Below are 24,717 nucleotides of genomic sequence, written 5' to 3'. Positions count from 1 at the left end.
AACCGTATGTATCTATACTCCAAATGAAAGGTGACCTGCATTCATAAAAGACACCTTACTGAAGTACAAAGCATACATTGGACTTCTCATGATAGATAACAGTAGGAGATTTCAACACTCCACTCTTATAACTGGAGAGATCATGAAAACAGAAATTGGACAGAGATGTAGAGAAATTAACAGAAGTTATGAACCAAATTTATTTATCAGATATTTATAGAACATTCCATCCTAAAAATAAAAGGATATACATTATTTTCAGAACCTCATTGAACCTTCTCCAAAATTTACCATATAATCAGTCACTAAACAGGCCTCAACATATGCAGGAAGACAGAAATAATCACATGTATTCTATCAGATCACCACACACAAAAACTGGTCTTCAACAATAACAATAATGTCAGAAAACTCACGTATATGTGGAAATTGAACAATGCTCTACTTTATGACAACTTGGTCAAGGAAGAAATAAAGAAAGAATATAAAGACTTCTTAGAACTTAATGAAAATGAAGATACAACAGTCCCAAACATAAGTAACACAATGAAAGCAGTGCTAAGAGGAAAACTTATAGCTCTGAATGCTTGTTAGAAGAAATAGGAGAGAGCCTATATCAGCAGGTTGACTACACACCTAAAAGCTCTAGAACAAAAAGAAAAAAGTAAACCCAAGATGTGTAGAAGGCAGGAAATAATCAAACTCAGAGCTGAAATGAACCAAGTAGAAACAAAAAGGACTTTAAAAGAATCAACAACACCAGAAGCTGTTTCTTTGAGATATATAAACCCTTAGACAGACTAACCCGTGGTCACAGAGAATGTATCCAAATTGACTAAATCAGAAATGAAATGGATCCAGAACAAAGAATCTGAAGAAATTCCCAAAATCAGGAGATTCCACTATAAAAGTCTATATACAAGAAAACTGAAAAATATGGAGGAAATGGACAATTTTCTAGACAGATACCAGATAGCAACGTTAAATCAGGATCAAATAAAGTATCTCAACGCCCCATGAATCCTAAAGAAATAGAAGCAGTTATTAAAGGTCTCCCAAGCAAAAAAAAAAAAAAACAAAAAAACAAAAAAACAAAACAAAACAAAAAAAAAACCCAGTTCCAGAAGGATTCCGGGCAGAATTTTATTAAACATTCATAGAAGACTTCATACAAATACTGTGCAAACTAGTCCACACAATTGTAACGGAGCGCTACCAAATTGCTTCTATGAAGCCACAATTACTCTTATACCTAAACCACACAAAGACCCAACAAAGATAACTTCAGACCAATTTCCTTTATGAATATTGACGCAAAAATACTCAATATAATTCTTGCGATCCGAATCTAAAAAACAATCATCCATCTTGATCAGGAATGCAGGGATGTTTTAATATACAGAAAACCATCAATGTTTTCTAACATGTAAACAAACTCAAAGATAAGGACACATGGTCATTTCATTAGATGCTGAGAAAGCATTTGACAAAATTCAACCACCCTTCAGGGTAGGGAGCGGCTCGGTAAAATAAAGATGGTGCCCACATCCAGTCCTGTCTGGTAATAATCAGTTTATCCCACATGCGCAGGCTTGTCCCCTTGCCAGGGCAGCTGTAGAATAATGAGGTGATCCGTATCCCTCCTGTGGTGAACTCAAAGGAAGATAGTCGACAGGGTTCCCCCTTATTCAGAAAGCTTGGATGATCGCCCCGCTACTATAAGCAGAACTGTCAAGTGAGGCAGCTCCTGACTGCCGGTGCAGTCTCGAGAACAGTCCCTCTCGAGCTTTGCTTGTTTCTCGAGATCAATGTACATTCGAGTTCGGCCTGCTTCCAGTTCAGGAAGTGTCCATGGTTCTTGGGAGAGAGAGCCATACTCAAAGAGTACAGCTTAACTGATGTTCTCCACGACTCACCATTGGAAAGCACATTCACTGCCCCTTCACGGGGTAGTAGGCCACTTGACATTTCTTGTTCAATTTCCTTAATGACTCAATGGGCAAACGTGTGGAGAGGGACCAGCGAGCCTCATACCGGACTTTACCCTCAGACCATGCACCGCCTATATCCCAGCCTCCACAGCCTGTGAACCCCTTCAGTGCCCTCCAAGATGATTATAACATAGGACTCCAATGGTGGAAGCACTTGAAGGGTTCCCAGCCACCGCCGCCTGGACCCCCTTCAGTGTCCACCAACCAGATTGCAACATCCTATCCCAACTGGGGAAACACTTGAACAGCAGAAACCCGAGGGACTTTGCACCTCCGGGACATCTTAGAAGGACTCGGCACAAGTTCAGATGCACAAAACCTTATGAAGACCAGAGATTAAAAAAACCTGATGCTCGTGTTACAGAAAAGCTACAGAAACTCAAAGATCATATAAAGGCTTCAGTCAATAAGAGGGCCCTAAACCCCAGAAGGGAACTGACGGAGTACAAGAAATGGACAGTTCCACTTCCTTTGAGGGTTTCTGAGGGCATGAGTAATCCACTGACCAAGGTTAGCACATCACTGAGTAAACCAATGGCCAGGGATACCAGAACATCTGCTTTACATCCTGCTACTAGAAAAAGGGTGGCCTCATCTTTAGTGCCCATTCTTGGGAAGATTAAAAAAAAAGGCAGATTATGTCTACTGGGTTTGAAGAACATGTGACTATGACCAGTTGGTAGCCAGAATGCCTGCAACATCTACAAAACACACTAGTGGAGAGAGCAGTGAAAGTCTCAAAGAAGATCACACTGTGCCTGGGCCACCATCTGCTGACTCTTCTACTGAAAAACTGGCACAGGTAATTTCCCCACACATTACAGGTTCCCAACATCCTTCCCTATCTAGACAGGGAGAACTTGGATCTCCCATTTTTCCCCAAGATGTTCCTACCCACCCAAGACTTTCCTGAAATAACTAAATGTTTCCAATGTTCTATAGGTTTTTTCCACATTTGTCAAGGTGTCCAAAATTCCTCCCATACATCCTGAATGGAAAATCATACATTCTCCTCTTCCAGAAGGAGTGTTTTTTTTTTCAATCATTATTAACTTGGGAACTATTAACTTGGGGCATTTCAAATGTTATTCCCTTTCCAGGTTTCCCCGTTAACATTTTTCTAGTCCCTCCCCCTACTCTTCTATAGGGGTGTTCCTCTCCCGATCCTTCCCCACATTACTGCCCTTCTCCCAAAAATGCCATTCACGGGGTGTTCAGTCTTGGGAGGACCAAAGACTTCCCCTTCCAATGGTGCCCCTAATAGGCATTGATTGATACGTATGAATTTGGAGTCCAGGGTCAGTTCATGTATAGTCTTTGGGTACTAGCTTAGTTTCTGGAAGTTCTGCTTGGATGGCATTTTTGTTTATATGGGGTCTCAAGCCCCTTCAGCTCCTTCAGGCCTTTCTCTGATTCCTTCACCTGGGATCCCTTTCTCAGTTCAGTGGTTTGCTGCTGGCATTTGCCTAAGTGTTTCCCATATTCCGGATTTGTCTCTCAGTAGAGATCTACATCTGGTTTCTGTGAGCCTGCACTTCTTTCCTGCTTCATCCATCTTATCTCGTTTGGTGGTTGTATATGTGTGGGCCCCATTTGAGGCAGGCTCTGAGAGGATGTTCCTTTTGCCTCTGTTCTATAATGTGCCACCCTATTCCCTGAGAAGGGTATTCTTGTCTCATTTTTAAAGAGTGTGAAGCATTTACATTTTGGTCATCCTTCTTGACATTCATGTGTTCTGTGTGTCTAGGGTAATTCGACCATTTGGGCTAATAGCACTTACCAATGAGTACATACCATGTGTGTTTTTATGTGATTGGGTTACCTCACTCAGGATGGTATTTTCCAGTTCCATCCATTTGCCTATAAATTTAGAAGAGTCATTGTTTTTGATAGCTGAATAATATTCCATTGTGTAGATGTACCACATTTTCTGTATCCATTACTTTGTTGAAGGAATCTGGGTTCTTTCTTGCTTCTGTCTATTATAAATAAGGCTGCTATGAACATAGTGGAGCATGTGTCTTCGTTATTTGTTGGGACACCTTTTGGGTATATGCCCAAGAGAGGTATAGCTGAGTCCTCAGATAGTTCAATGTCCAATTTTCTGAGGAACCTCCAGATTGATTTGCAGAATGGTTGTACCAGTCTGCAATCCCACCAACAATGGAGGAGTGTTCCTCTTTCTCTACTTCCTCACCAGCATCTTTTATCACCTGGGTTTTCATCTTAGCAATTCTGATTGGTATAAGGTGGATTCTCAGGGTTGTTTTGATATGCATTTCCCTTTTGACTAAAGATGGTGAAGATTTCTTTAAGTTTTTCACTGCCATTCTAAATTCTTCAGCTGTGATTTCTTTGTTTTGCTCTGAATCGCATTTTTCAATAGGGTTTTTTGTCTCCCTTTAGTCTAACTTCATGATTTCTTTGTATATTTTGGATATTAGCACTCTCTCTGTTGTACGATTGGTAAAGGTCTTTTTCCAATCTGTTGGTTTCCATTTTGTCCTAACAACAGTGTCCTCTTCCGCACAGAAGCATTGTAGTTTTATGAGATCACATTTGTCTATTCTTGATCTTAGAGCATGAACCTTTGGTGTTTTGTTAAGGAAATTTTCTCCAGTGCCCATGTGTTCGAGATGCTTCCCCACTTTTTTTCTGTTAGTTTGAGTGTATCTGGTTTGATGGGATGGTCCTTGATCCAATTGGACTTAAGCTTTCTACAGGGCAGTAAGTGTGGATCAATTTGCATTCTACATATTGACTCCCAGCTGGACGAGCACCATTTGCTGAAAATGCAATCTTTTTTTCCATTGGATGGTTTTGCCTCCTTTCTCAAAAATTAAGTGACCATGGGTGTGTGGGTTCATTTCTGGGTCTCCAGTTCTATTCATCTGGTCTATCTGCCTGGCTCTGTCTCAATGCCATACAGTCTTTATCACTGTTACTCTGTAATACTGCTTGAGTTCAGGGATAGTGATTCCCAAGGAAGTCTTTTATTGTTGAGGACAGTGTTAGCTATTCTGTATTTTTTGTTATTCCAGATGAATTTATGAATTGATCAGTATAACTCCATGAAGAATTGGATTGGAATTTTTATGGGGATTGGAAAGAATCTGTAGACCGTTTTTGGTATAATGGCCATTTTTACTGTATTAATCTTGCCAGTCCATGAGCATGGGAGATCTTTCCATCTTCTGAAATCTCCTTCAGTTTCTTCAGAGACTTGAGGTTCTGCTCATACACATCTTTTACTAACTTGGATCAAGTCACCTGAGATATTTTATATTATTCGGGCTATTATGAAGGGTGTCATATCCCTAGTTTCTTTCTCCACTTGTTTAGCTTTTTTGCAGAGTTTTTTTTTTTTTTTTTTTTTTATACCCATCCACTTTCTGAATTATTTTATCAGGCTTAGTAATTCTCTGGTTGTACTTTTGAGGTCACTAAGTATAGTATCATATCAACTACAAACAGTGTTATTCTGACTTCTTCCTTTCCGATCTATATCCCTTTGACCTCCTTCAGTATCTGCTTGCTATGGCTAAGATGTCTAGAACTATATTGAATAAGTTGTGAGAGAGTGGGCAGCCTAGTCTAGTTCCTGATTTCAGTGTGATTGCTTCAAGTTTGTCTCCACTTAGTTTAATATTAATTACGGATTTGCTGTATATGTTTAAGTATGGGACATAAATTCCTGTCCTTTCCAGGACTATTATCATCAAGGGATGTTGAATTTTGTCAAAATCTTTCTCAGCATCTAATGAAAGGATCATGTGGTTTTCATCTTTTTGTTTTTCTATGCAGTGGATTAGGTTGTTGGTTTTCTGTATATTAAAGCATCCCTGCAAGCATGGGATGAATTCTACTTAATCATAGTGGATTATTGTTTAATGTGTTGTAGGACTAGGTTTGCAAGAATTTCTTTGAGTATTTTTGCGTCCATATTGATAAAAGAAATTGGTCCGAAGTTCTCTTTCTTTGTTAGGTCTTTCTGTGTTTTAGTTATAAGAGTAATTGTGCCTTCATTAAAGCAATTTGGTAGTACTCCATCTGTTACAATTTTACGGAATAGTTTGGTCAGTATTGTTATGAAATTTTCAGTTAATTTTGGATTGATTTCTGCACTACACCCTTCTGATCCTGGACTCTTTTTGGTTTGGAGAGTTTTGATGATTTCTTGTTTTCCTTTGTGAGTTTTGGGTTGTTTAAATGGTTTATCTTTTCCTGATTTAGCATTGGTACATTGTATTTGTCTAGAAAATTTTCCTTTTTTTTCCAGATTTTCAAGTATTGCTGAACATAGGCTTTTGTAGTACAATAATATTTTTTTTAAATTTACTCTGACTCTGCTGTTATGTCTCCCTTTTTAATATTTGATTTTCTTAATTTGGACACACTCTCTGTATCCTCTGGCTAGTCTGGTTATGGGTTAATGTACCCTGTTGATTTTCTCAGAGAGCCAGTTATTGGTTCTGTTGATTCTTTGTATAGTCTCTTTTTTTCTACTTGGTTGATTTCAGCCCTGTGTTTGATTATTTCCTGCTTTCTACTACTCCTGCATATATCTGCTTCTTTTTGTACTAGAGGTTTTAGGTGTCTTGTCAAGCTGCTGATGTATGCTCTCTTCTGTTTCTTTCTGCAGGCACTCAGGGCTATGAGTTTTCGTTTTGCACAGCTTTTTTTGTGTTCCAAGAGTTTGGGTATACTGTACCTTCATTTTCTTTACAATCTAAGAAGTCTTTAATTTCTTCCTTTAAAATTTCCTTGACCAAGTTATCATTCAGTAGAGCATTGCTCAACTTCCATGTATGTGTAGGTGTTCCTTCCTAATTTTTATTGAAGAAGAGCGATAGCCCATGGTTGTCTGATAGAGTGCATGGAACTATTTCTATATTTCTGTATCATTTGAGGACTGCTTTTTGACTGATTATATGATCAATGTTGGAGAAAGTGGTATGAGGTGGTGAGAAGAATGTATATTCTTTGTTATGGATATATTGTTCTCTAAATATCTGTTAAGTCCGTTGGGTTTATACCTTCTGGTAGTCTGTCTATGTCTCTGTTTAATTTCTCTTTCCGTGATCTGTCCAGTGGTGAGAATGGGGTGTTGAAATCTCGTACTCTTATTATTTGCGGTGCCATATGTTCTTTGAACTTTAGTAAGGTTTCTTTTATGTATGCAGGTGCCCTTGTATTTTGAGCATATATATTTATGATTTCGAATTCATCTTGGTGGATTTTTCCTTTGATGAATATGAAGTGTCCTTCCTTATGCTTTTTGATGACTTTTGGTTGAATGTCAATTTTATATGATATTGGAATGGCTACTCCAGCTTCTTCTTCAGACCATTTCCTTTGAAAGTTTTTTCCAGACTTTTACTCTGAGGTAGTGTCTGTCTTTGTCTCTGAAGTGTGTTTCCTGTAGTGCAAAACCCTGGGTCCTCATTACATATCCAGTGGGTCAATCTGTGTATTTTTAGTGGGGAATTGAGTCCATTGATGTTGAGGGATATTACGGAATAGTGACAGTCACTTTCTTTTATTTTCATAATTTGAGGTTAGTTAATGTTTGTGTGCTTCTCTTATCTTTGTTTTGTTCTGAAAATATTAATTTCTTGTTTTATCTATAATTTTACTTGCCTCTTTTTTTTGGGTTATGCCATTAGTGTCCTGTGTAGGACTGGATATGTAGAAAGATATTCTGCAAATTTGGTTTTGTCATGGAAAATCTTGCTTTCTCCAGTTGACAGTTTTGCTGATTACAGTAGCTTGGAATGGCGTTTTTGTTCTCTTAGTGTCTGTATGATATCTGTCCAGAATCTTCTGGCTTTCATAGTATCAGGTGAGAATTCTGGTTTAATTCTGATAAGTTTGCCTTTATATGTTACTTGACCTCTTCCCTTACTGCTTTTAATATTTTTATTTTTTTGATTTTGTTGTTTTAACTATTATGTGATGGGAGGATTTCCTTTTCTGTTCCAATCTATTTGGAGTTCTGTAGGCTTTGTGTATGTTTATGGGTATCTCTTTCTTTAGATTAGGGAAGTTTTATTGTATAATTTTGTTGAAGATATTACTGTCCCTTGATGTTGACAGTCTTCACTCTCTTCTATACCTGTTATACTTAGGTTTGATCTTCTGATCGTGTCCTGGATTTCCTGTATGTTTTGGGCTAGCTTCTTTTCCATTTTACATTATCTTTGACAGTTGTGTCAATAATTTCAATGGAATCCTCTGCTCCTTAGATTATGTCTTCTATCTCTTTTATCCTGTTGGTGATTTTCACATCTGTGACTCCTGTTCTCTTTCCTAGGTTTTCCATTTCCATGGTTGTCTTCCTTGTGCTTTCTTTATTGTTTCTAATTCTATTTTTAACTGCTAGATGGTTTTATTTATTTCCTTCTCCTGTTTTGCTGTTTTTCCAGAAGTACTTTAAAGTATTTTTGAGTACTCTCTTTCAGGGATTCTACTTGTTTACTTCTGAATTTTCTATTGTCCTGTATATTCTTAAGGGAGTTATTTATGACCTTCTTAACATCCTCCATCGTTAAAATAAAATGTGAATTTAAATCTAGATCTTGCTTTTCTGGTTTCTTTAGATATACAGTGTTTGTTTTGATGGGGGAATTTGGTTCTGTTGTGCCTAAATAGTCTTGATTTCTGTTGCTTGTGTTCCTGACTAGCCATCAGGTTGTCTCTAGAGTTAGCATGTCTTGGTCTTTCTGATAATGATGGACTGCCCTTTAGGCTCGTGTGTCAGGATTGCTGTAGACCTGTTTTCCAGTTTTTTTTTAACCTAGTTATGGGAACAGATTATTCTGCTCTCAGGCATGTAGGTGGTCCTGTCCACTGGCTTTCAACTGTCCCTGTGGCCGGGAACCAGAAGGAAATTACCATACTTCTCCTAGGTCCCTCTGTAGAGGATGGGGTCACAGATGGCACAAAATGTTTTCCTCTTTAGTCAGGAATCTGGGCAGAGTGTAGTCCACTCTTGATTCCCAGGAGTGTCTACTTCTCTGAAGGTCTAGTTCCCCCACACTCAGGATTTGGTACAGGGAGCTGTTTGACCAGTTCAGTTCATATCCAGGCACAGTCTGGAACATGGTGCTCCTTTAGCTTTACTCCTCCTACATTGCTGTGTCCAGAGGCACTAGGCAGTTTTGTCTTGGGCTAGAGGTGTGGGCAATGGTGGGCAGAAGTGGCAGTCTCTGTGCCTTGTACGCTCGGTATTGCCCAAAATCTTGGGTGATCAGCTCTCTCTCCCACAGCATCTAGGATCGGGGGCTCTGGGCAGGGATCACAGAGGTTCAGGAGCCAGCTAGAAACTGGAAGTGCCTGGTCCTGAGGTAGTTTTTCTTTTGCTTGTCCTGAGCGCACGAGTCAGCTCACTTTGAGCAGGCCTGAATTCGCTCATTGGGCTGACTTGCAGCTTTCCATGAGGGCTGCAACCACAAATGTTCTGCCTCTACTGCTCCTAGGTCCCTACGCACAGGAGGCCCACACTGAGCTAGGTATTTTTTTCTTGATTCAGGAAAGTGAGCAGAGTTCTCAGGAGTTTCTTCCCATCTCATGGTCTAAGACTTCCTCACCCCACACGAGATTAGGGTGTAGAATATTGTTTGGACCAGTTCATATACAGGAGCAGTTTGGACTGCAAGGCTCCTGCAGCTTGACTGCTCCTATATTCATCTGTCCAGAGGCACTATGCAGTTTCCTCTTGGGATAGGGATGTGGGCACAGGTGCACAGAAGTGGGAGTCTCTCCTTCCCTGAGATCTCAATATTGCCCACTCTTCTGGGTGATCAGCTCTCTGTCCCACAGAGTTTCCAAAGGAGGTTCAAATGTTCATTACCTATCCTGCAGGTCTCCAGTCTTTCCAATTCTCCTCCATAGTGTGTTGGAGAAGACCCCTCTAATCAAGGGGAGGTACAACAGGCCCCATCAGACAAAGACGCCTGCAAAAGTTCTTCTCTTAAAGGTAATTTCAGTGATTTCTCATATTCCACAAATGGATTAATTCCTGCCTCTCTCCACAAGAGACTTTAATACCTTTGCCACCTGTCAAAGCAGGGCAGAGCTATGTTCACTCAGAAAGACAGTCTAAGATGTTCCCCATCTCCACCACAGTGTCATAAGCAATCAGCTTTCGGTTAAATGAGTTTGAAACCTGATTCTGCTGACAAAGGGAATTTCAGAAATTTCCTATTAAACAAAGAGCACTTTCAATGTACTACACTATTAAAAATGGGTTTAAATCATCACTTATGGTCCAAGGGGGACAAAATGCAGTCACAAATCCCCAAGTGAACCTCATAAGACACATACAAGCCCAAGAAGAGAGAAACCTTTCTGCATGTACACCATTAGATCAAGGACCATTGCCAATTAGAAGGGGCTCTTTAGATTTCCACAACACGCAAGATGTGGTAGAAAACTCTGAGTCTACCCAAGGGTCTCTTGTGCCTTGTGCTCATAAAGAAATGGGATGTACTGCCCTCACCATCTCCCCCAGTGCTTCCTATATCCTTATACATCAGAGAATCATTCAAATATCCTGTACCACCCAAAAGGACCCTCCTGACTTGTCATTAGACCAGGAAGAGACAAGTTTATCACAACACACAGTCAATGAGCCATGCAGACTCCATATTTACACAATGCATAGAGAAGAGTAAATATCCCCTTTCTCCACAGGGGACTCTAGGTCATTCTGTCCAAAAGGAGAGGCTCCAAAATTTTCCACATATACATCAGAGATGCTAGAATTTCTCAAAACTAAGCAGGATACTCTGAGGAGTACTCTATCTCATAAAGAGATTGTGGGACAAGAAACATCTACTAAAGGCATTCTTCCTACAGCCACATCTTAAGAAACGGCTTGTGGATGTGACACGTATACAAAAGATTTTCTTGGATATATTCCATCTGTAGGGAACATTATGGATCCAACCATATGTGAAAGAGTAGTGGTGGAACATAATATGCGAACACACGTGTCTGTAGCATCCTCGACATCTGAGGAAACCAAATCCTTGGATTCCATTTGTGCAAAAGAATGCATACGACCTCTGCAAATTTCACAGGAGGATATGGGAACTTCCTTGTCTCCTCAAGATCAGCCATCTTCCCCAACTACAGAAGATGCTACACACTCTTCCAAATGTGCACAAAGGGTTTCCTGTCCTTCTTTATACCCACAAGGGGACCCAGAACATCTGCCAAATATCTCAAAGTCTCTGGATTTTACCTAATCTCCTGAAGGGGCCTTGGAACCTGTTTTGCCTATCAATCAGGCTAGATAAACTGACTCTTTTATACTAAAGTCTGTTTCCTCTTTTCCAGCAGAAGTAATTTTTCTTGGAACTTCCTCAATTTCAGAACAATATATAGAAACATCCTTATTTGCTCATGAGACTCTCAGACTTCTCATATATGTCCATGATGCTTTAGGAGAGGTCAGCTCTTCAGAGGAAGCTCTAATACCTAACCCCCATTCTGACTTCAGTCAGGATTTCTCCACATATACACAGTACATTAAGACCTTCCTCACCTGAGGAGGATATCTTAGGATCTACTGAGTCTGAACACCATTCTTTACAACTATCCCCATTTACCCAAGTAGATTTATTTCACATGTTCACTCTGGGGAGAAATAGTCGACATCCTCCCTCAACCAAAGTGGACCACAGGCATCCAGTTTCTAGAAACAAAGGGTTAAGATTTTATTCTTCTTATGGAGTCTTGAAAAATTTCTCCTCTAAGGAAGACAGTTTCAACTTTCCCCTTCTGCCAAAAGGAATCTTGTGCCATCTTTTTCTGCAAAAGAGACACCAAAAGCTACAACTACTCTTCAGGTGAGTCCCACACCTTCTCCATCTGTCCAAAGGGCCTTTGGATTTTCAAAAAATGACGAAGGAAATGTGAAAAGTTACCAGTCCATTCAAGGGAATGCTGGACATCCCATGTCGTCCAATGATGCTCAAAGTGATTTTTTCATTGTGCAAATTACACTTCAAAAATACAAAACTTTTTTATATTTCCAAAGGTCTGAAGGAATGTCCACATCGAAAAGAAAATCATTTGGACTTTATGCCATTAGCCTAAGTATACTAGAAAAATCACATGTCTTCTAAAACATCTAAAAATCAATCGGGCTCTAGCACTCTTCCTGGGAAACACTTACCATTAGCCATACAATCCCCAGGACAATTGAAATCTAAAAAGGGGTATCTACAAACTTTACCAAAAGTCTTCTTCTGCCCAAAAGTCTTAAGGATATTCAGCAACTTCTCCAAGAGCTCGGTGCACCTAGATTTTTATGAACTAAAGTCATCTTCCCAGGGTATTTTCCAAAGAACCACATATTTCTTCTTTTATGTTATACCAAGAAGAGGCCCAGCTTCCTTCTCTGTATCTATGATGTCTTCATCCTATTTGTTCTCCCTCCCAAATGGATATTTACTCTGAATTAGAGGCCAATTAGTAAACCATAGATATAAGGACGAATATATGAGAGGCAGTGGCTGTCAAGATGACACTTGTGATGTCACAGAAGAAGCTAGGGCTCTCCAGGATACAAGGGTTTTTTTAGGCACTGCCTAATGATGAGGTCACTGAGAACTGCCATGGCCTACCTGCTGAACAGATCTCCTTACAATGACCAGATTCAAGGGTTCCCTGTCCGGGAATGTCTCCTGAGACACAGTGATAACCTTTATAAGCTACATCTCTCTAAAGCTAGAGACTTCCTCTCTGCTTCATTAGTGGTTACATGCTCTGAAAGAAGAAAGTTAGTCAGGTGCTTGGCATGGGTAAAAAATATCTAGGAATGTGGAGAGAAGGAGATTCTTCTGGAGATTAATTTTATTCCCAGGTCCAATCCTGTGACATAATGTTCAATTCCCTAGGTGTTCTCGTTTTCCAAGTGTCAGTATTTTCCCTAGAGACCTTTAATTGAGTGACTTTTGTGCTACATTTTCTGAATGTACATTCATTGATAAGGGACTATATATATATGTATATATATATATATGTATATATATACATATATATATAATTTATTCCTGCATGTGTACTCAAAATTTCATTTTTCCAATTCCATTTTATGCAATAAAATTGGATACAAACGGGGACCAGATATAGAGTGAATATAACAGTGTAAATATTGTTTAGGTCCTTCAAATGATGAACTCCCAAATCCTTATTTTATCCATAAATTACCAGACATCAGTTAAGCAAAGGACAACATGGATTATAGAATGTGGTTTTGTAGTTCAATTAGACATCAGTTCTCTAATATCGACCTTCCTGTGTTCCCAGGGAAAGACTTGAGGTTTTTGGATGTTTTACCATGATTCGTTCTTCAGGACAAACATCAGTTTCAGGGTGGTGGGCAGCAAGAAGAATGGCTTGAGGTCCACTGAAACCTCAAATTCAATAGGTTATAAGAACAGGAGGTAGTCTATTTGAAATTGTCATTTTTGGATCCTATATACTTGACCTGGTTTCAATTCTTGACATATTCCAATAAATATTCCATCAAAATTCATAGTAGTAGGAGCCACCAAAAGTATATATATATATATATATATATATATATATATATATATATATATATATATATATATTGATATACCTGGCACCAAAACTAGATATTATTGTTGAAGCTAAGAAATGCATGCTGCCAGGAACTGAATATAGATTTTTCTTGAGAGACACAGCTAGAGCATGTCAAATACAGAAGTGAATGCTAGTGGCAAACCAGAGAACTGAAAATGGACCTCATGTTTGTAGATGTTGAGAAATGACTACAAGAGCTGAAAGGACTTTCAACCCCATAAGGACAACAATTCAACTAAGCAGAGCTTTCTGGTACTAAACCAATATTCAAAGACAGTGTATGGACAGACCTATGGCTCCAACTGCACAGGTAACAGATGATGGCCTTGTTGGGCCCCAATGGATGGAGAAGCCCTTGCTCCTCCCTAGGTTTGCCTCCCCAGTTCATGGGAATGTCAAGGTGCAGTAAGGGGGCTTATAGAAGTAGGTTAGTGGGACTGTTTAGGGATCTCATGGTCAGGAACATGGGAAAGGAAATAACATTTGAATTGTAAATTTAAATATATTCAATTAGAAAAAGCAATAAAAGTTGCTTAAGAATTAAAAAAATGAGAGAAAAAAAAAAGAAAAGTTAACTGCCAGCCAATCAAACCTATTGACTCAGAAATCTAAAGGGTAACTGTCAGGGAAAGATAGTCTGAATAATACTAGTGGAAAGACTGAGATGATGAAGTCTCAAATAGAAGCACTTCTCTCTCCCTGATATCAGTGTCAGACACAAACTCCACTATAGGAATCCAAATCATGGAGGAGTTTACACAGCTGAGGACACAATACATGTCTTTCCATTCTTCCTTGGGACTTTTCTCTTCTAGGAAAAATTATAAAAGCCATGAGCTCTCAGACAACAACTGGGTCCTTTCCAACACCTGGCTTTTGGTATAAAGAAATTAATGATATAAACTTTCTGACATCAAGGAACCATAACAAGCAGGGATGTCCAGCTGTTTCTGGGAGGCTCTCAGTTCCTGATTCCAATATGTTGAAGGCTCAAATAAAGAATAACTCTTCAGCTAACCCACTCAAACCCTAAACAGGCTCACTCTGTTTTCCAATGGACCAAGTATTTCTTCCTCTTTTATACAAATAAAGAAGGCCAGCTTCCTTCTCCCCATCACTATTCTCTTTACCCTCTTTCTTCTCCCTCCAATACGGCTGTTTATTCTGAATTAGAGGCCAAGTAGTAAACCCTAGAGGTACTGAAGGAATATTTGAAAGGCAGTTGCTGTCAGGACAACACTTGTAACATTACAAAAGGAGCTAGGGCTCTCAAGGATACAAAAATTTTCAGGCAGGGCCTAATGATGATGTCACTGAGAACTGCCATGGCCTACCTGCTGAACAGCTTTCTTTACATTGACCAATTTCAAGGGTTCCCTTACAAGGAGTTTCTCCTGTGTCACAGTGGAAACCTTTACATACTCCATCTCTCTCAAGTTAAGTACTTCTCTTTGTTTCATTAGTGGTTACATGTTGTGAATGGAGAAATTTAGTCAGGGTCCTGGCATGGGTACAAAAGATCTAGGAACATGGATTGGAGGAGAATCTTCTGGATAATAATTTTATTCCTAGATACATTCCTGTGTCATACTCTTAAATTTCCTAAGTTTTCTCTGCTTCTCAAAGGCAACTATTTTTTCCTGCAGCCCTTCAGTTGAATGAATATTGATTTAAATTTTTTCTACATACCTTGATAGGGGACATTACATATATTCCTGAATGTGTACTCAAAAATTCTGTTTTCCAATTGACTTTTTGCAATGATTATGGCAACAAAGGAGGAACAGCTATAGAGTGAATATTAAATGACCCGTGCTATTGTCTTGCCAGCAAGAACGCACGCGGCCACAAGGATCCTTGTGCAGGAAAGCATTTATTGCATCTTGAAGAGGAGCGGCACCGCGGCCCCAGAGAGTGTTAGTTTTTATCCCCCAAAGCAACGTGTTCCTTCCTGATTGGCTGCATAGCCGTATTCTCATTGGAACGCCCCAGAGTGGGCAACGACTTGGCGTGAACAAACCTTTGCGCATGCGCACTTCGTCCTTCGGGGGGGACAATAGCTGTACCCTGTAGTAACAGACAACAGCTGGTATGGGTGGCTACCAACAATTAAAGTGTAAATCTTTTGTACCTTCTTCAAATGATAAACTCCAAAATTCTTATTTTATCCAAAAATTACAAAACATCATTAAAGTAAAGGACTGCATGAACTATAGAATGTGTTTCTGTAGTCCCATTAGATATCAGTTCTCTAATATCTACCTTCCTGTATTCCCAGGAAGAGAGTTGAGGTTTTTGGATGTTTTACCATGATACTTTCTATAGCCCAAACATAAGATTCATGAGGATGTGCAGTATGAGGAATGGCTTGAGGTCCACTGAAACCTCAGCTTCATTAGGTTCATAAGAACAGGAGAGAGTCTATTTGGCACTGTCATTTGTGGATTCTACTTTCTTGACTTTATTTGCCAGAATCCATGCTAAAATTCCACTTAACCTCATATCTATAGGATATATATATATATATATATATATATATATATATATATGCATACATATATATGCATACATATATATGTATATATATAGATAGATAGATATAAATATAGATATATAGATATATGTAAATACACACACACATATATATATATATATATATATATATATATATATATATATATATATATATCAGCCACCAAAACTAGATAAAATTGATGAAGCATAGACTTCCATGATTAGAAGAAACGGATATAGCTCTTTCTTGAGAGACACAGCTACAGCATGTCAAATACAGAAGTGAATGGTAGTGGCAAACCAGTGAACTGAAAAAAGATCTCTTGTCTGTAGATTTTGAGAAAGGATTATAACAGCTGAAAGAGCTTTCAATCCAATAAGAAAAACAATGCCAACCAAGCAGAGGTTTCAGGTACTGTTCGAATATTCAACGATTGTACATGGATAGACCTATGGCTCCAACTGCATATGTAGCAGAGAATGGCCTTGTACGGCACCAGTGGAAGGAGATGCCCTTGGTCTAAAAAATTGCTAAATAATAAAAAAATAAGTTAAAGATAAGAAAACTGCTATCTAATCACACACATTGACTGAGATATATAAAGGGTCACTATCAGGCAACTGGAGTCAGAGTAATACTAGAGGAAAGACTGATATGATGAATTAGAAACACGTCTCTTTCCCAAAACCAGTATCAGACACAAACTGCACTATAGGTATCCAAATAATCAAGGAGTTTATTCTTAGCTGAGGACACATTACTTGTCTTTCACTTCTTCCTTAGGACCTTTTTCTTCTGGGCAAAAAAAATAAAAGCCATGAGCTCTAAAGGAAGAACAGTGCCCTTCCAAACACTTGACTTTTGGGATAAAGATATTAATGATATAAACTCTCTGACTTACAGGAACCACTAGAAGTTTGGATGTCCAGATGCTTGTGAAAGGCCCCAGCTCCTTATATCATGTGTTGAAGGCACATATCAATTCTATCTCTTCAACGTAACTACTCAGCTCCTACCAAGGACTCAGTGAGATTTCCCAGGGTCGACATATTTCTTCCTTATTTTTATACCAATACAGAAGGCCATTTTCATTCTCCCCAACTCTGAGCCTTTCATCCTCTTTGATCTCACTTCCAAATTGATGCCTCCTGTGAACTAGAGGCCAATTAGTTAACCCTATAGGTACTGAAGTAATATCTGAGAGCCATTTGCAGACATGACATCACTTGTAACATCACAAGAAGCTAGGACTCTCCAGGATACAAGAGATTTTTCATGGAGGGCCTAATGATGATATAACTGAGAACTGCCAAGGCCTACCTCTAAACAGCTTTCCAACATTGACCAGTTTTGTGAGTGCCTTTTCCAGGAGTTTCTCCTGTGACACATGGGAAACCTTTATGTACTCCTTCTCTCTAAAGCTAGAGACTTCTCTTTGGTTCAATAGTGGTTGCATGCTCTGAATGGAGAAAGTTAGTCAGGTTCCTGGCATGGGTAGAAATGGTTTAGGAACTTGGAGTGAAGGAGATTCTTCTGGATAATATTTTTATTCCCAGGTCCATTCCTGTGATATACAGTTCAATTTTCTAGGTTTTCTGTTTTGTAAAGGCCAGTATATTCCCTATATACCTTTAGGTGAATGAATATTGTATTTCACTTTCTTATTGTACATTCCTTGATAGGGGACTTTATAAATATTCCTGAATGTGTACTCAAAAATTCTGTTTTTCTATTCCATTTTCCACAATGATTTTGGCAATGAAATAGGCTGTTGTACAGAGTGAGTATAACAGTGTAAATTCTGTGTACCTACTCAAATAATAAACTCCTAATCCTTATTTTATCCAAAGATTACCAGTCATCAATAAAGCAAATGACCACATGGACTATACATTTCGGATCTCTAGACACATTTGATATCTGTACTACACTATCTACTTCCTGTGTTCCCGTGGCCACACTTGAAGGTTTTAGATGTGTTATCATGATTCTTTCTTAAGGCCAAATATAATAAACAGGAGCATGAGCAGGGAGAAGAAAGGCTTGAGGAACAGTGAAACCTCAACTTCAATACCTTCATAAGTACAGGAGGGATTTCTATTTGATATTTTCATTTGTAAATTCTAAATTCTTGATCTCATTGCACAGAATCCATGTAAACATTCCACCTAACCACCTAACCAAATAGCTGTAGGAGGCAACAAAAGTATATACATACATACATACATACATACATACATACATACATACATACATATATATCAGCCACCAAAACTAGATAAGACTGATGAAGCTAAGAAGTGTATTCTGCCAGGAAACAGATATAGATATGTCCTGAGAGACACAGCTAGAGCATGTCAAATAAAGAAGTGAATGCTAGTGGCAAAGCAGTGACTTGAAATGTACCTCTTGTTGGTAGATTCTGAGAAAGGATAACGAGAGCTGAAGGAGCTTTGATCCCCATAAGAACAACAATGCCAAAAACCAGTGATTTCTGGCACTAAACCAATATTCAAAGACTGTTATTGGACAGACCTCTGCATCCAACTGAATATGTAGCAGAGTATAGACTTGTTGGGCACCAATGGAAGTAGAAGGCCTTGGTCTTCCCTTGGTTTGTCTCGCAGTTAAAAGAAATGTGAAGGGAGAGTGAGGTGGTTTATAGAAGAAGTGGAGAGGAACCCGTTAGGGCCCCTATGGGTGGAAACTCTTACAGGAAATAATATTTTAAATGTAAATATAGAAATTTATATGTTTAAGAAAACAAATAAAATTTGTAAAAAATAAAAAATATGAGAAATAAATGATATAATATTGGAAAGAGTGAGATGGTGAGGTCTCTACTAGAAGTCCTTCTCCCTCCCAGATATCAGTGTCAGACACAAACTGCCCAAAGGATATATAAAGCTTGGAGGAGATTACTCTAAGCAAGGGACACAATACTTTTCCTTCCTTTCTTGCTTAGGTCCTTTTTCTTCTTGTCAAAAAGAATAAAGGCCATGTGCTCTCAGGAAAACAACAGTGCCCTTCCCATTACATGGCTTTGGAATAAAAAAAAATAATGATATTAACTCTCTGATTTCCAGGAACCATAAGAACAGAGAAGTCCAGATGCTTCTGAGAGGACCCCAGTTCCTGATTGCATATGTGGGAGGCTCATATCAGTGGTATCTGTCCATCAATACCAGTCAACACCTACCAAGGACTCACTGGGATTTCCCACACACACATATTTCTTCCATTTTTTAGACCGAGACAGAAGGGCAGCTTCCTTCTACCAATTTCTGATCTCTTCAACTTCTTTGTTCTAACTCCCAAATGGGGGTTTACTCAGACTTAGATGTCAATTACTAAACCCTAGAGGTACTGAAGGAATATCTGAGAGGCAGATGCAGACTTGACAATACTTGAGACATTAAAGAAGAAGATAAAGCTCTCCAGGTTACAAGAGATTTTCAGGCAGGGCCTAATGATGATGTAACTGAGAACTGCCATGGCCTACTTGCTAAACAACTTTCCTTACATTGACCAGATTTGAGGGTGCCCTTTCCTGGTATGTCTCCTGAGATTCAGTGGAAACCTTTATGTACTCCATCTCTCTAAAGCTAGAGACTTTTCTTTGCTTTATTAATGGTTACATGCTTTGAATGGAAAAAGTTAGTCAAGGCTAGGAATGGGTAGAAAAGATCTTGTAACATGGAGAGGAGGAAATTTTCCTGGATATTAATTTTATTCCCAGGTACAATCTGAAAAATACAGTACAATTTTGTAGGTTTGTCTATTTCCCAAAGGCCAGTATTTTCCCTACCGACCGTCAATTGAATGAATATTGTATTTCACTTCCTTATTGTACATTAATCGATATGGGACTTTATAAATATTGCTGAATGTGTACTCAAAAATTCTGTTATCCAATTCCATTTTCTGTAATGATTTTGGCAACAAATGTGGCCCAGCTATAGAATGAGTATAACAGTGTAAATATTGTGTACCTATTTGAAATGATAAACTTCCAAATCCTTATTTTTATCCCAAAATTACCAGACATCAGTACAGCAAAGGACAACATGGACTATGGAATTCAATGGTTCTCTAGTCCCATTTGATATCAGTTCTGCATTATCAACCTCACTGTGTTCCCGTGGCCAGACTTGAGGTTTGTGGATGTTTTACCATGATTCCTTCTTGAGGAATAATAAGATACAAGACGAAGAACAGTGAGAGGAATGACTTGACGTCCAGTGAAACCTCAACTTCAATATGTTCATAAGAACAGGAGGGATTTGACATTGTTCTTTGTGGAATCTATATTCTTGAATTAGTTACACAGAATCCATGTGAAAATTCCCCCTACCCAAGTAGCAGAAGAATATATATATATATATATATATATATATATATATATATATATATCCAAAACTAGATAAGATTGATGACGCTAAGAAGTGCTTTCTGCCAGGAACCAGATATAGATATTTCCTGAGAGAAACAGCTAGAGCATATTATACACAGAACTGAATGTGTTCTTTTAAAAATATAAAAATAAAATAAAAAAAGTAAAATTTTGTTTTACCCTGCTAACTCTGGCACTGAAGAGTCTGAAATTCTCTGCTAGATATCTTGGGAGAAACACCACCCTGCTCCTCGGCTACCGAGTGTTTCATGCCGTCACACACTCTCCTATACTCAAACCCTCACATAAAAAACACACAGCACAATAATCTTTGATTTAGTTGATTAGATATAGTTGCCCACTGAAACATACAACGTCGGGTACTATCCATCACTTAGGAACATTAATAAAGACCTGTAAATACACAGAGCAGAATCTTAAATTCACCTGCCATGGCTTCTCACTCTGTCACATTCCTTTCTCTCTTTTTTTTCCTCTTGTCTCTTCCTCTTCCTTCAAATATCTCTCCTGCCCATTCTTCCTTCTCCTCCATGATAACCGTCCTTCTATCCTATTCCTGCCACTCACATATACTTTACAAATTCAATAGGGAGGTGGTTCTGGTGAATTCACCTGAGTTCTGAGTAGAGAACTATGTAGCTGACCTTGGGGTAGTGGAATTAGCATCAAACACAGATAACTTCAGGGCAAATCACAACATGAACCCTAGTGGCAAACCAGTGAACTGAAATCGAACTTGTTGTTGGTCGATTTTGAGAAATGATTAGAAGAGGTGAAGGTGATTTCAACCCCATAAGAGCAACAATGCCAATGAAACAGAGCTTTCTGGTAATAGACCAATATTCAAAGAATGTACATGAAGAGACCTATGGCACCGATTGCATGTGTTGCAGAAGATGGCCTTGTTGGTCAACAGTGGAAGGAGAACCCTTGGTCCTGCCTAGGTTTGACTCCCAGTTCAAGGGAATGTCAAGGGTCAGTAAGGGGGTATATAAGAGAAGAATAAGGGGACTGGTAATAGATCTTATAATCAGGAAACTGGAAAAGTAAATAATATTTTAAATGTAAATTTAGAAATATACAATTAAAAAGCCATAAAATTTATTAAAAATTAAAAAATGAAAGTAATAAAAGAAAAGAAATCTACCAGCCAACCACACCTATTGACTCAGAATTTTAAGGGGTCACTGTCAGGGAATGGTAGTCAGAGTATTACTTGTGGAAAGACTGAGATGATGAAGTCTCATCTATAAGCACTTCTCCGTCTCCGATATCAGTACCACACACAAACTGCATTATTAGAATCCAATGCATGGAGGAGTTTACTCTGTACTGAGGACACGTTACTTGTCTTACCTTTCTTCCTTAGGATCTTTTCCTTCTTGGCAAAAGGGTAAAAGCTATGAGCTCTCAGAAAAAATTATAGTGCCTTTCCCAACACCTGGCTATTGGGATAAAGATATGAATTATATAAACTATCTGACTTCCAAGTTAAATAATAAGCAGGGAAGTCCAGAAGTTTCTGAGAGGATCCCAATACCTGATTCCCATACGTGGAAGACTCAGATCAAGGCTAACTCTTCAGTGAACCTACTAAACCCCTACCCAAGACTCAAGGAGCTTTCCCATTGACCACAAATTTCTTCATTTTCATACCAAGACAAAGGGCCAGCTTCCTACACCCCATGTCTAATCACTTCATCCTCTGTGTTCTCCCTCCCAAATGACTGTTTACTCGGCATTAGAGGCCAATTAGTAAATCCTAGAAGTACTGAAGGAATATCTTAAAGGCAGTTGCAGTCAGGACAACACTTGTGACATCACAGAAGAAGCTAGGGCTCTCCAAGATACAAGAAATTTTTCAGAGAGGCCTAATGATGATGTCACTGAGAACTTCCATGGCCTAACTGCTAACCAGCTTTCCTTACCTTGACCAGATTTGAGGGTGCCCTTTCCAGGAGTGTCTCCTGTGAAACAGTGGAATCATTTACATATTATGTTTCTCTAAAGCTAGAGTTTTCTCTTTGCTTCATTAGTGGATACATGCTCTGAATGGACAAAATTAGTCAGGTGCTTAGCATGGCTGGAAAAGATTTAGGAACATAGAGTGGAGGAGATTCTTCTAGATAACATTTTATTCCCAGGTTCATTCCTGTGACATACAGTTCAATATCCCAGTTTTTCTCTGTTTCCCATAGGACAGTATTTTGCCTACAGACCTTAACTGAATAAATATTGTATTTCACTTTCTCATTGTACATTCCATGATATGAGACTTTATTAATATTCCTGTATGTGTACTCAAAAATTCTGTTTCCAATTCCATTTTCACTAAAGCAAAGGACAAAATGACTATAGAATTCAGTTCTCTAGTCCTATTTGGTATCAGTACTACACTATCTACCTTCCTGGTTCCCATTGCTAGACTTGAAGGTCAGATGTTTTACCATGATTCTCTCTGAAGGACAAACATAAGATACTGGAGGACGAGCAGAAAGAAGAATGGCTTGCGGAGCAGTGAAACCTCAACTTCAATTGGTTCATAAGAACTTGAGGGAGTCTATTTGGCATTGTCATTTCTGAACTCCACATTCTTGACCTAGTTGCTCAGTATCCATGTTACCATTCCACCTAATCACATAGGTGTAGGAGCCACCAGAAGTATATATGTACATCAGCCACCAAAACTAGATAAGATTTTTGTAGCTAAAAAGTGCATTCTGCCAGCAACCAGATATAGGTATTTCCTGAGAGACACAGGTAGATCATGTCAACTACAGAAATTAATGCTAGTGGCAAACCAGTGAACTGAAACAGACCTCTTGTTGGCAGATTTTGAGAAAGAATTTCAAGAGGTAAAGGAGCTTTAAAACCCACAAGAACAATAATGTCAATGCTTTCTGGTACTAGACCAATATTCAATGAATGTACTCTGACAGAGCTATGGCTCAAACTGCATGTAGCACAGGATGACCTTGTGCATCATAAATGGAAGAAGAAGCTATTGTTCCTCTCTAGGTTTGTCTCCCAGTTCAAGGTAATGTGAAGGCACAGTCAGGGGGGTTAGAGAAGAAGGAGAAGGATACGGTTAGGAATCCTATGGTAATAAAATGGGAAATGAAATAACATTAAAGGTAAATATCAAGTTAAAAAAGCAATAAAAATTGCTAAAACATAAAAAATGAAAGAAATGAAAGAAGAGAAACTGACAGCTAATCATACCTATTGACTCAGAAAAGTAAAGTGTTAGTCAGTGGAAATATTAGTTGAAAGACTGACATGATGAAGTCACAACTAATAATACTGCTGCTTCCCAGACTGTACTATAGATACCCAAAATATGGCAGAGTTTACTCTGAGCTATGGACACAATACTGGTCTCTCCATTTTTCCTTAGGACCATTCTATTCTTCTCAAAAAGTGTAACGGCCATGAGCTCTCAGGAAAATAACTGTGTCCTTCCCAACACTTGGCTTTAGGAATAAAGAAATTAATGATATAAACTCTCTGATTTCCAGAAACCGTAAGAACAGGGAAGTCCAGATGCTTCTGAGAGACTCCAAGTTCCTGATTCCCATAGGTGGGAGGCTCAGTTCAAGGCTATCCCTTTAGCAATCCCACTAAATCCCTACCAAGTACTCACTGAGCTGTACCAAGGACCAGGTATTTCTTCCTTTTTTTATACCAAGACAGAAGGCCAGCTTCCTTCGTTCTCCCCATTTCTGATCTCTTCATCCTCTTTGTTCACCCTCCCAAATTGATGTTTACTCTGAAGTAGAGACCAAGTAATAAACCCTAGAGGTTCTGAAGGAATACCTGAGAGGCAGTTGCTGTCAGGACAACACTTGTGACATCACAGAAGATAGGGATCTCCAGGTTAAAAGAGATTTTTCAGGAAGGCCTAATGATGATGTCTCTGAGAACTGCCTTGGCCTACTTGCTTAAAAGCTTTCCTTACATTGGCCAGTTTTGAGAGTGCCTTTTCCAGGAGTGTCTCCTGTGACACAGGGGAAAACTTTACATACTCCATTACTCTAAAGCTAGAGACTTCTTCTTGCTTCATTAGTGGTTTCATGCTCTGAATGGAGAAAGTTATTCAGGCACTTGCCATGGGTGGAAAAGATCTAGGAACATGGGGAGGAGGAGTTTATTCTGGATAATAATTCTATTCCCTGGTC

General features: G+C 38.8%; 1 long non-coding RNA gene across 1 annotated transcript in view; it reads right to left on the bottom strand.

The window, feature by feature from the left end:
- LOC120099675 (uncharacterized) overlaps positions 1-24,471 on the bottom strand; it is a 57,364-nt gene extending 32,893 nt beyond the window's left edge. Inside the window, exon 1 of the long non-coding RNA XR_010062046.1 lies at positions 24,183-24,471. This is a non-coding gene — a long non-coding RNA (uncharacterized LOC120099675). The remainder of the gene's footprint in view (positions 1-24,182) is intronic.
- Positions 24,472-24,717: the final 246 nt, after the last annotated feature.

This window comes from Rattus norvegicus (assembly GCF_036323735.1).
Source record: "Rattus norvegicus strain BN/NHsdMcwi chromosome Y unlocalized genomic scaffold, GRCr8 chrY_unlocalized_11, whole genome shotgun sequence".
NCBI lineage: Eukaryota > Metazoa > Chordata > Mammalia > Rodentia > Muridae > Rattus > Rattus norvegicus.
The sequence above is the reverse complement of the archived record's forward strand: the minus strand, read 5'-3'. Positions and strand labels throughout refer to the sequence as shown.